The 12866-nt window shown below is 51.1% G+C and overlaps 1 non-coding gene across 1 annotated transcript; it reads right to left on the minus strand.

Annotated features, from left to right (window-relative positions):
• Positions 1-1985: 1985 nt before the first annotated feature.
• LOC122482269 lies at positions 1986-2094 on the minus strand. Its single transcript, XR_006297071.1, has one exon. It is a non-coding gene; the product is annotated as a U6 spliceosomal RNA (small nuclear RNA).
• Between the last annotated feature and the right edge of the window lie 10772 nt (positions 2095-12866).

Genomic DNA, 12866 nt, shown 5'->3' on the forward strand with positions numbered 1-12866 from the left:
CTTTATTAATTCTCTAAAAAGTAGGTAGTTCTATTTCTTTCTTTGCTCTTCTATCAGAAATTCGTGAACAATTTTGTGAAATGGAGAAATAGGGGGAAGAGAGAGAAGTATGAGGTTCGTGAGGAAGGAAAAGTCGAGAAGGTCAAATGAGAGGGAGGCCCAGAAGCACCGGTGAGGAAGAGGCTGAGATGGTTGGGCTCAAAATGTCATGCTTCCCAGTTGGATGGCAAGACCTTTGGTCAAGTGAAGAGCCCCAGCTGTGGCCCTGATGGGGGACAAAGGTGGCCCTGGTCTTGGGGGAAGACCCAGGTGGTCAGGGGTCTTGAGCTGAAGTAGGAGTGCTTGGCTGGGACAAGGACGGTTGACAACAGGGGCGGTCGCTGTTACTGTTACCAGTGCTCCTTGGCAAACACTGGCCTGGGTCAGGAAACAGATGGCCAATGCAAGGTAAGGAGAGTCTAACAGAGACAGCAGAGAGGCCCGGGCAAGGAGTAGGGAAACCACAAGGATTAGTGCTGTAGCCTGAGGCTGGTCAGAGGGGCCTTGACCACCCAGACGCCGGGGAGGAGGGAAGGGAGTCAACGAGACTGTGCGGAGAGCATTGCTAGCCTGGGGGACCCGGAGAAAGAAATACCCTCATCTCAATGTCCTCCTTCCCATCTCCTCCTGGGGCTTCCCATGGCCAAACCCAACAGGAAGGCAGGGGGCCAGGGAGCCGGTGGGTCCCAACCAGACAGGGCTGTGTTCCCGGGCAGAGAGCAGGGTGGGCGAAGGGCGGCCCCAGGCTGCAGACGGAAGACATCCAGCATAGATTCAAACGCCTGCCCTTACGGGGCACGAGCTTACCTCCAGGCTCTGGGCGCGAACCTCGGGTCACAGAGCCCAGTGGGGGATGTGGAAAGCTTCATCTAATCAGGCAGTTTCCCAGTGGACAGGGCTTGCCGCTGAGCTCCTCTTGGAAAGGTCAAGGGTAATGTATTCCTCCTCTTGAGACTCAAGGCACAGTCAAAGCCCATTCACATGGACCCCGCAGCATTTCAGGCTTGGAATAATTCAGACGGGAGTTCAACTGAAATTTATCTTTCCTGTATTTACACAGAAAGACCTTAAAAAGCTAGTCGATAGTGTAAACATGGATAATTATCATATACCAGGAGAGGCTTAACGCACCAAAAGAGGGAAAAAAAGAATTTTTCAGCACAGCAGCAGAACCCATTTCTGGACACGGGGAAAAATTAAAAATCGTTCTTTTGAATAATCTAATTGCACCCACGGGATCCCATACTATCCTGAAGGTGATTCAGGTACAAGGCAGAGATCACATGGTTTCGTTTGGTCAGCACCTCGAGAGGTTGATCCTCAGCAATGGTGAACAGCAAGTGGGGTCACTCTGGGGTCAAAGTCAGCCTCTTTGCACGCAGAGGCAGCATGGGGTAGCGGTGGGGACACAACGTCCTTGGAGTTAACAGTTCTGGCATGGAATCTGCATGTCTCTTGGGTTCTTGGACCTTGCTGAGCCCGTATTTCCCCATCTGTAAAATGGGTGAGACAATACCCATCTCGTGCGCTTTCTCTAAGGAGGGCCAAGTTCTGTGATGATGGTCTTATGACCTAGTAGGGCCTGAGCTCCTAATTCCCTCTGCTGCACTGGTCCCTGAAGGGGCCGCTGGAGGCTCCCTGAGGACCATCCAGGCTCCGCGTCCTGCACATCCGCCTGGGCCCTGCCCCAGGCTGAAGGCCGGCCAGAGAAGGCCGGTTGGGCATTCAGAGGTTGCCGCCCCCTATTATTTGGTTCAGACTGACCCAGGTCCTCCCAGACCTCGAATCCAGTCTCTTGTTTCTGTCACGGCAAAGTCTCACCCTCTCAATCACACGGGTGGTGTCCCTAATGGAGAGACCGTGGTGAGCTTTGGAACCAGACGGACGCGGTTTTCAATCCCAGCTCTGCCCTCACTTACAGAGGAGCAAGTCTCCTAACTTCTCTGCAGGCTGTTGGGACCATCTGTGGGTTTGCACATCATCCCTGTGCAGGGGCCGTGCTAATCTTCTCTGTATCGTTCCAATTTTAGCATACGTGGATGCGGAAGCGAGCACGAGATTCTGGCTGGTTTGGGGGGAAATGTGACGGTGGCGAGGCGGGGATGGTGGCTGTGGCGTGGCCGCGGTGGCCTGGAAGGAACCCCTGTCCGTTTTGTCCAAGCCTTGCTTTCAGGCAGGGACGCACTGAGCCCTCTAGAAACAGAACATTCCGAGGTCCCACTCCACAGTCTCCATTTCCAAGGATGTGAGTGTGGTCCCAGGGCACGCGTCCTGGCCAGAGGAGCACAGGGCACGCTCACGTCGTGACCTCCCCGCCGAAGAGATGAGTAATAAGGCTCAAGGCTTGCCCGAGGCACCATGGGAAAAGGCGTCCATCATCTTAATGGCCCTTCTCAGATGTCTGGCTTATCTGTGGCCTCTTCCTCATGAAACCCCCTCCCGCAAGCAGTCTATGTGAGCTATTCCTGGCATGCGCTGTGGTACAAAAGCGCGGTTCATCTTTTCAGGGAGACGTGGGGAGGTTGAAAGTCAAAGCCATTGGAACGAACCTTGGCTTTGGAGACTAGTCAAGCGCTTATTAGGCAAGTCCTCGCTCTCCCTGAGAAGAAGAGGAGCAGACAGAGTCTGGGGGGATTTGGCAACAAGGATGGAAAGGGAGCAAGATCTATGCAGCACGCACTGTCTCCTTGGGGAGGGCCGTGGCTATGGGGTGATCGCCTGGTCCTGGAGGGACTCACAGGCTCTAGCGTCAGCCAGGATGAGCCAGGTGGGGGAGGGGGCCATGCTGGTCACTGTGCCGGGGGAGGTCTGCAGGGAGAGCCGGGGTGCAGCTTGGCTTGGTTTTGGAAGAGAAGTTTCCCTTCCCCTTAGGCCTCTGGCCACCGCCTTTGGGCACATAATGGTGGTGGAGCAGCCAGGGCTGCTGGGAAGAGAGGCTTGGACTGGGGCTGGAGGGATCTCTACTCTTGCTTTACTCAGAGCCTGAGCCTCTTTGGGCCTCAGTGTCTCCGGGAGGACAACAGAGGTTCTACAAGCTTGTCTCTTTTCTCTCGAAATGGCGGGCTGGAAGCAGAGGTTGATGACAATGTCTGTTGAGAACAATGTCTTTTGGCAGAAGAGGTGATCCAGTATCTCAGTAGGACCAGCCGGACCGCCACCCCGGCGTCTTTTTGGTGAAGGAAGGCAGGGTGGTGCAAGAGGACACGGGTGCTCGAGGCACCTGGGGCATCTCCCACCAACTGAAGAAGGGAAGGCCTTCAGAGTGTGTAACCTTCAGATGTACAGGACGCCCAGCAGGGCCTCTGCGCTGTGGGCATGAATCCAGGGGGTGGCCAGGATGCCCTCTGGACCAGGGGGGTGTGGATGAAGAAAGTCCTTGGTGGGTTGGTTTTTGTTCTTTGTTTTTGATTTTTTTTTTCTTTGCTTTTTAGGAAAGAGAGAAGGGAGAACAAGAGAGAGAGTCCTGGGGGACTAAATGGAGATCTCATTCATTTCCCAGGAGCAGGTGCAGGGGCATGTGGAAAAAAAGAGTGCTTGGGCAGGGCCTCCCACCTTTTCAAAAAGAGAGGCCCCGTGCTTTTCTTTCTGCAACATATCACAGTTCTGCTTATGATTTCCAACGGACAAAAGATTCCTTAGCTGAGCGGGGTGAAAAACCAGTGCTTGAAATCACGGGTCAGCTATGGGGCGCCTGGGTGGCGCAGTCGGTTAAGCGTCTGACTTCAGCCAGGTCACGATCTCGCGGTCCGTGAGTTCGAGCCCCGCGTCAGGCTCTGGGCTGATGGCTCAGAGCCTGGAGCCTGTTTCCGATTCTGTGTCTCCCTCTCTCTCTGCCCCTCGCCCGTTCATGCTCTGTCTCTCTCTGTCCCAAAAATAAATAAACGTTGAAAAAAAAATTTTTTAAAAAGAAATCACTGGTCAGCTAGACTGGGGAATTCTTTGCTAACCCCTTCCTTCTCCAAGCCGGGATCTCTGTTCCGGCTTTCTCTCGCTATGTTTCGAAGCACTCCAAAACTTAGTGGCTCACAATAGCAATTTATGGCTTCCTTTCATGAGTTGACTGGGCTCAGGCAGGCAATTTTTGATTGAGGTCTCTCTTGTGGATGCAGTTAGGTGGTGGCCAGAGCTGGAGGCCAGAGGCTCAGTTGGGCAGATGGTCCAACGTGGCACGTCTGTGCCCCAGCTGGGTGGCTGAGAGGATGGGGACCAGCTGGGCAGCTGTCTTTCCACATGGTCTTGCTCTGTAGACTTCTTCCCCAGTACGGTGGTCTTGGGATAGTCTGATTTCTTGCATGGAGCCTGGCTCCTTCCAGATGCATGACCCAAGAGACCCTGGCAGAATTGCAAGGCTTTTTGTGACTTGGCCTCAGAAATACAAGTATCACTTCTGCCATATTCGACTCGTCAAAAGCTAGTCACAAGGCCAGCCCACCTTGATAGGGAAGGACTCTGCAAGTCCGTAAACACCAGGAGGCGGAACCATTTGGAGGCCATCTTTGGAGGCTGGCTACCATAGTCCCAAAAGGAAGGAGGACTACACAGGCCTGACCCTTCCATGCCCTGCCTCTGCAGCCACTGTCAGAAGCTGGAGTTGGGGGCCTCAGTCTAGAGTCCTGTCTAAGCTCCAGAATCGGGGCCGGCAAAGTGGGCAAAAGGAAGCCTACCCCCTTCTACTTGTCTCACGTTCTTTTTACAAGGGACAAAGGCCTCTCTTCCTTAATGATGGACATGAGAAAAGTCACATCCCCTTTAGGAGAACAAACCCAAATCCCTAATTCCAGCATTCTGCTGTGGAAGTGAAGTCATGTTCCCGGACACATCTGTAATACGATCAGACGGTGACGTCCACTTGCCTGTCCGGGCTGAGTCACCCCCAGCCGGCCTCTGGTTTCTGACAACTGTCCCTTTGGCAAACCTAAAAGCAGGAGCCAGCTCCAAGAGGAGCAGGAGAGAGAGGCAGGGTTTGGTCCGGACTTCCCTTCAGGATATACACTAGCGGGAGACTTCTGGTTTCCTGGAATTATTGCTAAAACGCAGACTCTCGTAATAGTACGTTTCAGACACTGTAATTTTTCACCCGTGCTGCGCGGGCCCAGCTGGAAACCTAATCCCCTGTTTTGCTTTAGCTGTCACACTTGCCAGCGATTTAACGTGCTCTCCCAGAGAGCCAGGATCAGCCCTCATGTGGCAAGAGCAGGGTTCCAGTGCGTTAGGAGTATCAGTGGCCTCTCTGTCACCATCATCTGAGTGTAGTGCTCCCCGCAGATGTACGACGGTGCCTGAGAGTCCGTCCTCAGGGGGCAAAGATGCTGCATGGGTAAACTGAGAACACCCGAGAAAGCCCGCCTCCCAGTGTGAATATGGCGGCTTTGGTGGGGGGTGTGGTTGGAGCCAAGGGGCAAATGTGCAGGGTTATTTCCCCTCTTGCTACACGGTGGGAAGAGCGCAGGTGAGCTCCTGGTTGCCGTGAGCGGCATGGGCCTTTCCAGGATTTCCACCTGGTCTCTGATTTCCTGGGGACCCCCTCCTTCCCCTCCCACCAGGCCAGAGAAAACGTCCTGGCAGTGCAAGGTCGATGCTTGGGCACAAATGAGCGGAGGAGGGGGAGAGGGTGGGGGGCAGGGAGAGGGTCCTCCAGCGCCATGAAAACAGCTGCCACTTTATCCTGGGAGGAGACCCCCGGGAGCCCTTGAACTGGATGTCATTTCTGTCATGCATAGGGAGAGGCACAAGTGAGCGTGTGCGGGGAAAGAGAAGTGCCCAGAAAACAGTTAGCCTCTGTTAGTACTTGATAGGGAGCCAAAGCGCTTTTGTTCCCAAGCCCAGTGAGCTACCTGTGAAAAAAGAAATTGCTTTTCAAGAACATTCATCACAGCAAGTGGCTCGTTTCCTTGTCCTCAAACAACCCCATTCTAGGCCTTTTCTCCCACTAGAAACTCCTCGGAAGTGGTAAAATAAATAAAGAAACAAAGGGGAGGTGTGGGGCTGGGGGGGGGGCAGATGCAGGAAAGATGGAAATAGGGGTGTTGTGGGCACAGAAAGGGCACACACTGGGGTCCCGTTGGGCCTTGTGCTGTGGGGCCCACCCGGAGTTCCCTTCTGAGCAGAGAGTCTTGGGCTCCACAGGTGTGATTCCGAAATTCAGGAGTGGTCATGTGGAGTGTCACCAAGCTCTGTCCCTCTAGGAGCCTCTGTCCTGTCACCTGTTCTGAGGGGCCCCCCTGACCACCCACATGGAGGGGACTCCCAATTCCTCCTTGCTCTACACCCCTTACTCTGTGTATTTCCGTTATAATACGGAGTCCCATATGGGACTCTTTTCTTGGTGCTTCACTGTCTACCCCCTACTGGGGGGGCAGCCATGCTGTCTCGTTCACTGCCGTATTCTGGGGCACAGAGTACATACTCAACAAATCTTTGTGGGACCAAGAAAACTAAGTGAGCAAATCCATAATGTGATGGTTAGGGCAAAGGGTTCCATTTGATCCGGGATATCATTTTTCTGAGTTTTTTTCAGCAACAAACTCTGTTATTTAGGGGCCAGGCTGACCAGACCCCAGGGCCTGTCGTATGATCTCTGTGTGATAGGGGCTACCTAGCAGATTTGAGGGGGAGCCTACTAGGGAAGGAGGATGTTGACCTTGGGTTTCTCTGTGTGACCTTGAGTAAGTCTCCTCCATAGCCTCCCTGCCCCTCAGAGTCTTACTAAATGAGATTAACCACTCACTTCGTGGTATATCTGTAGAGATTAGTTGATGTAGGGAGTGTTATGGGCAACATGTTTGTGTCTCCCCAACCCCCTCAAATTCGTACGTTGAATCCCTAACCCTCTATGTGATGGTACTTGGAGGTGGGGCCTGTGGGACATAATTAGCTTTAAATGAAGTCATGAGGGTGGGGCCACCATGATGGAATTAGTGCCTTTATAAGAAAAGACACCAGTGGGGTGCCTGGGTGGCTCAGTCAGTTGAGCATCTGACTTAGGTTCAGGTCATGATCTCATGGTTCGTGGGTTCGAGTTCCGTGTCGGGCTCCGTGCTGACAGCTTGGAGCCTAGATCCTGCTTGGGATTCTGTGTCTCCTTCTCTCTCCACCCCTCCCCACCCTGTGCTCTCTCTCTCTCTCTCAAAAATAAATAAACATAAAAAAAAAAAAAAGAAAAGAGAAGATGCCATGTGAGGACGCAGAGAGAAAGTGGCCATTTGCCAGCCAAGAAGTGGGTCTCACCCTGAACTGAATCCCCTAGCACCCTGATCTTGGACCTCCCTGTCTCCAGAACTGTGAGAAACAAATGTGTCTTATTTAAGCCAGCCAGCCCGTGGTATTCCATTTCGGCAGCCTGAGCTAAGACAGGGAACATGCCTGCTGCAGGAATTCGGTATATCATGGTCATTTTCGTTATTATTTCGACAAGTGGAGACACTCTCCACTCAACAAAATATCAATGAGATATTCAGGGATTTCAGAGCATCTAGCTCACAGCAGCTGTAGAAAATCCCCAAGTCCTGAGATGTTGGCCAGAGCTCCCCCTTGTTTTAGTTCTACCAGAGAGAGCCACACAGACATGTTTGGGCCCCAGCTTCTCTCAAGCTGGTGTTTAGTAGAGGATCCCCCCACACCTCCGCCACCAACGATGGGTATTTCCTCAGGTGGCCATGGAGAATAAGGCTAGCGGTTGGACTCATCAACCTGCCATAAGAATGGTTCCAGAAGGGTCTTGGGCATTTAAGTACCATATTTTGGATTCGTTCACTCAACATTAATTTGTTGAGTGTCCACTCTGTGCTGCGGGTACACACGTGAACGAGACAGCACGGTCCCTGCCCTGGTGGAGCTGACACTCTAGTTGGGGAGAAGACAATGACCAGATGAATTAATGGTTCCATGTTGGGATAAGCACTGTAAAGGAAATGCAGGACGATGTGATGGAGAGTGATGGGGAGGGAGAGCAATTCTGCAGACGGATGCTCAGGGAAGCCGAGGCCTGAAGGAGGAGAAAGAGCAGCCGGGGAGGGGGGGTGGGGCAGGAAGCATGGCAAGTGGGGGCTGGTGTGTGTGAGGAGCAGAGAGGAGGCCAGAACCGGAGGAGGTGGGCTAGGAGGACACAGAGGTGGTCCCATGGGCCCTCAAGCTGCTGGGGCCCCAGGCAGGGTGAGGGCAGAGGTCCCGAAGTCCAGGGAGCCCCTGGTGGCCGGAGCCCGGCCTCTGTAAGCTGACTCCCGATGCCAGCACACCAGTTCGCCCTCACCCCGTAGATGATCTGTTCTCTTCGCCGAAGCCGAGCAGACCTAGGCCACCTGGCTCCTGCCCGAGCAGCTCCTTGGGGCACCACCCAGCACCCCCGGCTGCTCGGGCTCCCCCACGACAGAACTCGGAGACCCATAGAACTGTACTGTTTGGGTTTGAGAAATAGATACTGACAAAACTTTGTCTTTCTTATTAGACAGAAAGGGCTCCTTTTCAGGCCCTACTAAGAATAGCCTAATTTATGCATGCTCTCCGGGCTGGGAAGTGGGGTGGAGGCCGATGGGGGGCCTGGCGCCCTGCCCAAGCCAGGCCGGGAAAGTGCAGGCTGGGCCAGGAGCCCTGATGCTCCAGGCATTCAGAGAGGCCCTCTGGGCCCGCCCCCGGCCCCGCCGCCGCGCCCATTGGCTCCTCCGTGGCCTTCCCGCATTCCCATTGGCTCCCCTGGTCCCTTCCAGGGCCCCTGCGAGAGGCGCCCTCTGTTGCCTGGGAAATGGGGAAGCGGGAAGGCGCCATCTTTAAGGATTGGGCCGCCGGGAAGGTGGAATGTTGGTGCTGACCCAGCACAGAGCCCGACACCATGGGTTCAGGAGGTGTCAGGGACCCGGTCAGAGTGACAGTTTCCATGTATAGGCATCCCCCATATACACCGGGTTTCCTGTTGTTATTTTCATTCATTCCTTACAACAGTCCTGCCGTAGGTATTATTGTATCCCGGGTTCATGGATGAGGAAACTGATGGCAGAAAGTTTAAGGGACTTGCCCAGGGTCACACAGCTAGTCATGCAGAGGTGGGATTTGGTCGATGCCTTGTACGAGTCCAAGTACGGCACCAAGCGGCAACCTAATGGGGCTGGGTGGGCGTATCCTAGCGATTAGGAGGATGGGCTCCCTGGGTCCTTGAGGGTGTGCTGAGATACGCTAAGTCCTAGCTTGGTCAGCTCCCAGCAGGCTTCCCCCTGCAGATGGCACCCTGCCATCCTTTGAAGACGGGTGGTGTTGAGGATACACCCACAGTGCAGAGGCCCTAGAAACAAAAGTTAACCAGAAAGACCTTTGGATTTTGCTATGAGACCAGTCACTTGGTGACTCAGAAACCAAAAGAGTCACCTCTAACATGGGCACCAAATCTTCTTGCATAGCATTGTGCTTTTACAAATCCCTTCTGCTCCATGGTCTCATTTAACTGCAGAATGAAAACAACTCTGTAAGGTTGCCACCATCTTAATCATGCATCAGAGTAAACTGAGGACCAGGGATGACCAATGAGGACAATGTGTAGACTGTTTCTTGTGTTTGGGGTACTTGATATCTAACATAATTCTTTTTTTTTTTTAATTTTTTTTCAACATTTATTTATTTTTGGGACAGAGAGAGACAGAGCATGAACAGGGGAGGGGCAGAGAGAGAGGGAGACACAGAATTGGAAACAGGCTCCAGGCTCTGAGCCATCAGCCCAGAGCCTGACGCGGGGCTCGAACTCACGGACCGTGAGATCGTGACCTGGCTGAAGTCGGACGCTTAACCGACTGCGCCACGCAGGCGCCCCGATATCTAACATAATTCTTACAACAGCCCTAGGAGGTAGGCATTGGTTGTTTTATTTTACAAAAGAGGAAACCAGAATTTACGAGAGGTTAAGTAACTTCCCGAAAGTAACACAGAAATTTAAGAGGAAGCCTCTACCTGATCCAAACTCACTCTTGGGGCACCTGGGTGGCTCAGTCGGTTAAGTGTCCGACTTCGGCTCAGGTCATGATCTCGCGGTTTGTGGGTTCAAGCGCCGCGTCAGGCTCTGTGCTGACAGCTCGGAGCCTGGAGCCTGCTTTGGATTCTGTGTCTCCCTCTCTCTCTGCCCCTCTCCTGCTCTCTCTCGCTCACTCGCTCACTCTCTCTCAAAAATAAATAAACATTAAATTTTTTTTAAAAAAACCTCTCTTTTCCAGTTACTCTACTGTTCCTTCAGATCGTGAGCCAACTTGAAAAACAGATGGAGGCAGTAGTTGCTGAGCAAGAAAGATTTGAAAGGTGACATGAGCCATGATACTCTTCAAATTCAAATCTCCCTGTATGGAAGGAAGGCATTAATTCCTTAGCATGACTGAGAAAGAAAAACATTTGGATATTCCACTGGAGCTATTCAATAGGTTAAACTATCTACGTGAGTGTATTATTGTCGTGATCACCTTTTCACATTTCCCCACCTTCTTCATGAGGATAGTTTTGTGATAGGTAGCAATGAAAATGAAGCATCCAGAGAGGTTCTCCTTTTGGGTAACGTGCAGTAGATAGCACTGAACCTATTAGGAAGGACAAAGCCTCCCTAGGTGAGTTGGAATTACTAGGCTTTTTTCTTCTATGAGTCCATTTGCTGAGTCAGTGTCCCTACTGAGCACTGGGCAAAAAGGGCTACTAGGGGAAGAAGAAACCGGCCGGGATTTTGACAGCCATGTAGACTAGCCTGAGTGACTAGAGAATAGTAAAGCTCTGAAGTTTCCCTGTGGGATACTGATTGCTGGGGTACTATAGGAGGTCGGTGGTCTGGGCTATCAAGGCACGGTTTTTTAGTTCGTGAAAAGGAAAACACAGCTAGAGAAAAAAGCTTTCAAGAAACACATGGTAAGTATCCTCCTCAAGACATTTGCTACATATTTTGTTTGCATGTGAAGGGACATAAGAGTTAAGCTTAACACGTCAGAAGAGCAGAACTTTCAAGGCCAAGGAGTCAAAGACCTGTCAGTCTCATAGTATGAGAAGCTCAGGAGGACCGTGCATGAGAAGGAAGCTTCTAGAAGGAGAAAGCTGCTAAAAAGAGGAAGCTGCAAGAAACACCTGCCATGTCTCACTCTTGAGATACCTGAATTTCTTTTTTTTTTTTTAATGTTTACTTATTTTTAAGAAAGAGAGACAGAGTGCGAGCAGGGGAGGGGCAGAGAGAGAGGGAGACACAGAATCCGAAGCAGGCTCCAGGCTCCGAGCTGTCAGCACAGAGCCCAATGTGGGGCTCAAACTCATGAACCGTGAGATCATGACCTGAGCTGAAGTCGGATACTCAACTGACTGAGCCACCCAGGTGCCTCTCAACCTTGAGATATTTGAGACCAGAGGTGGACTAACCCTGGAGTCCAGTTCCAGCCCAACTCAATTTCTGATTGGATTGAGGTGATTTGCCCCTGGTATCTGTCAAAGAGAAGACAGGACAATCCTTTCTGGAGAGGAACAAAAATGATTTTTAAGATCTGGAATTCCTTTATATCTACTATCTGGAATCAATTTAAAAAATTACAAGACATGTGAATAAGTAAGAAATCATGACCAATAAGCATGAGAAAAAACTCTAACAGAAGCACACTTATAAGGGTGTTTTAGTCCGCTCAGGCTGCCATAACAAAATACTGCAGACTGGGTGGATTAAACAACAGACATTTATTTCTCATGCTTCCGGAGGCTGGGAAATCCAAGATCAAGGCACTGGCGATTCAGTTCCTAGTTGAAAGTCTCTTTAGCTTGCATATGGCCACCTTCTTGCTGTGTCCTCACATGGTGGAGAGAGGGAGCTCTGGTATTTCTTCTTCTTTATAACCTTATTAATCCCATCATGAGGGCTACATCCTCAGGACTTCATCTGAACCTAATCGCCTCCCAAAGACCCCACTTCCAAATACCATGACAACGAGGGTTAAGGCTTCAGCATGTAATTGGTGTGGGGGGCACAAACATTAGGTCTATAGCACAGTAAAGAGTCTGACTCCTTTTTTAACTTTTGAATGCTGACAGCTTTTTAAAAAAAAGTTTATATATTTATTTTGAGAGAGAGAGAGAGAGAGCATGAGCAGGGGAGAGGCAGAGAGAGAGAGAGAATCCCAAGCAGGCTCTGCACTCCCAGTACAGAGCCCGACATGGGGCTCCTCTCATGAATAGTGAGATCATGATCCGAGCTAAAATCAAGAGATGGAATGCCTAACCACTGAGCCACCCAGGTGTCCCTGAATGCTGACAGCTTTTAAGCCCCACCACTCCCTCTTTCCTTACTTTAGACTTGGGCCAGCTCATCAGAAAGCCTAAGTGCCCCATCCATTCGTCTCAGCATGAAGTTCAAACCATGCAAGCCTTGGTCCATGCATGGGAACACTTATCCCTAGTCCCACTCTCCAATGATTTCCCAGCCAGTCTCCTTTTTCTGCTCTCTTAAGCCATTTTCAGACCTGCTTGGAAAGTTTCCAGGCTGTCTCTAGAAATCCTCATATGTGTATAATAAGGCTCATATCTTCTTGGTATGTGCTTTATGTCATCAGTCTTGACATTTGAACCAAATTTTGGTTGGAGGTATTCATTCCACCATCACAACTAGGATAATTTTTCTCTTGGAGTTATGAGACAAGAATGTAAAAATAACTATGATAAATAGAATATAAAGAGAATATTTAGAGAAAAAGATGGGCACTTGAATGATGCAGGACTGATGCAGAGAATTGGAATCTATAAAAATTCAAATAGGCATTCAAGTACTAAAAAACCTTAGTATTTGAAATTAAGGATTCATTGAATGGAGTTAGCTGCAGATGACAGGATTAGTGAGCTCA

The sequence above is a fragment of the Prionailurus bengalensis genome, chromosome C1, assembly GCF_016509475.1.
Source record: "Prionailurus bengalensis isolate Pbe53 chromosome C1, Fcat_Pben_1.1_paternal_pri, whole genome shotgun sequence".
Lineage (NCBI taxonomy): Eukaryota > Metazoa > Chordata > Mammalia > Carnivora > Felidae > Prionailurus > Prionailurus bengalensis.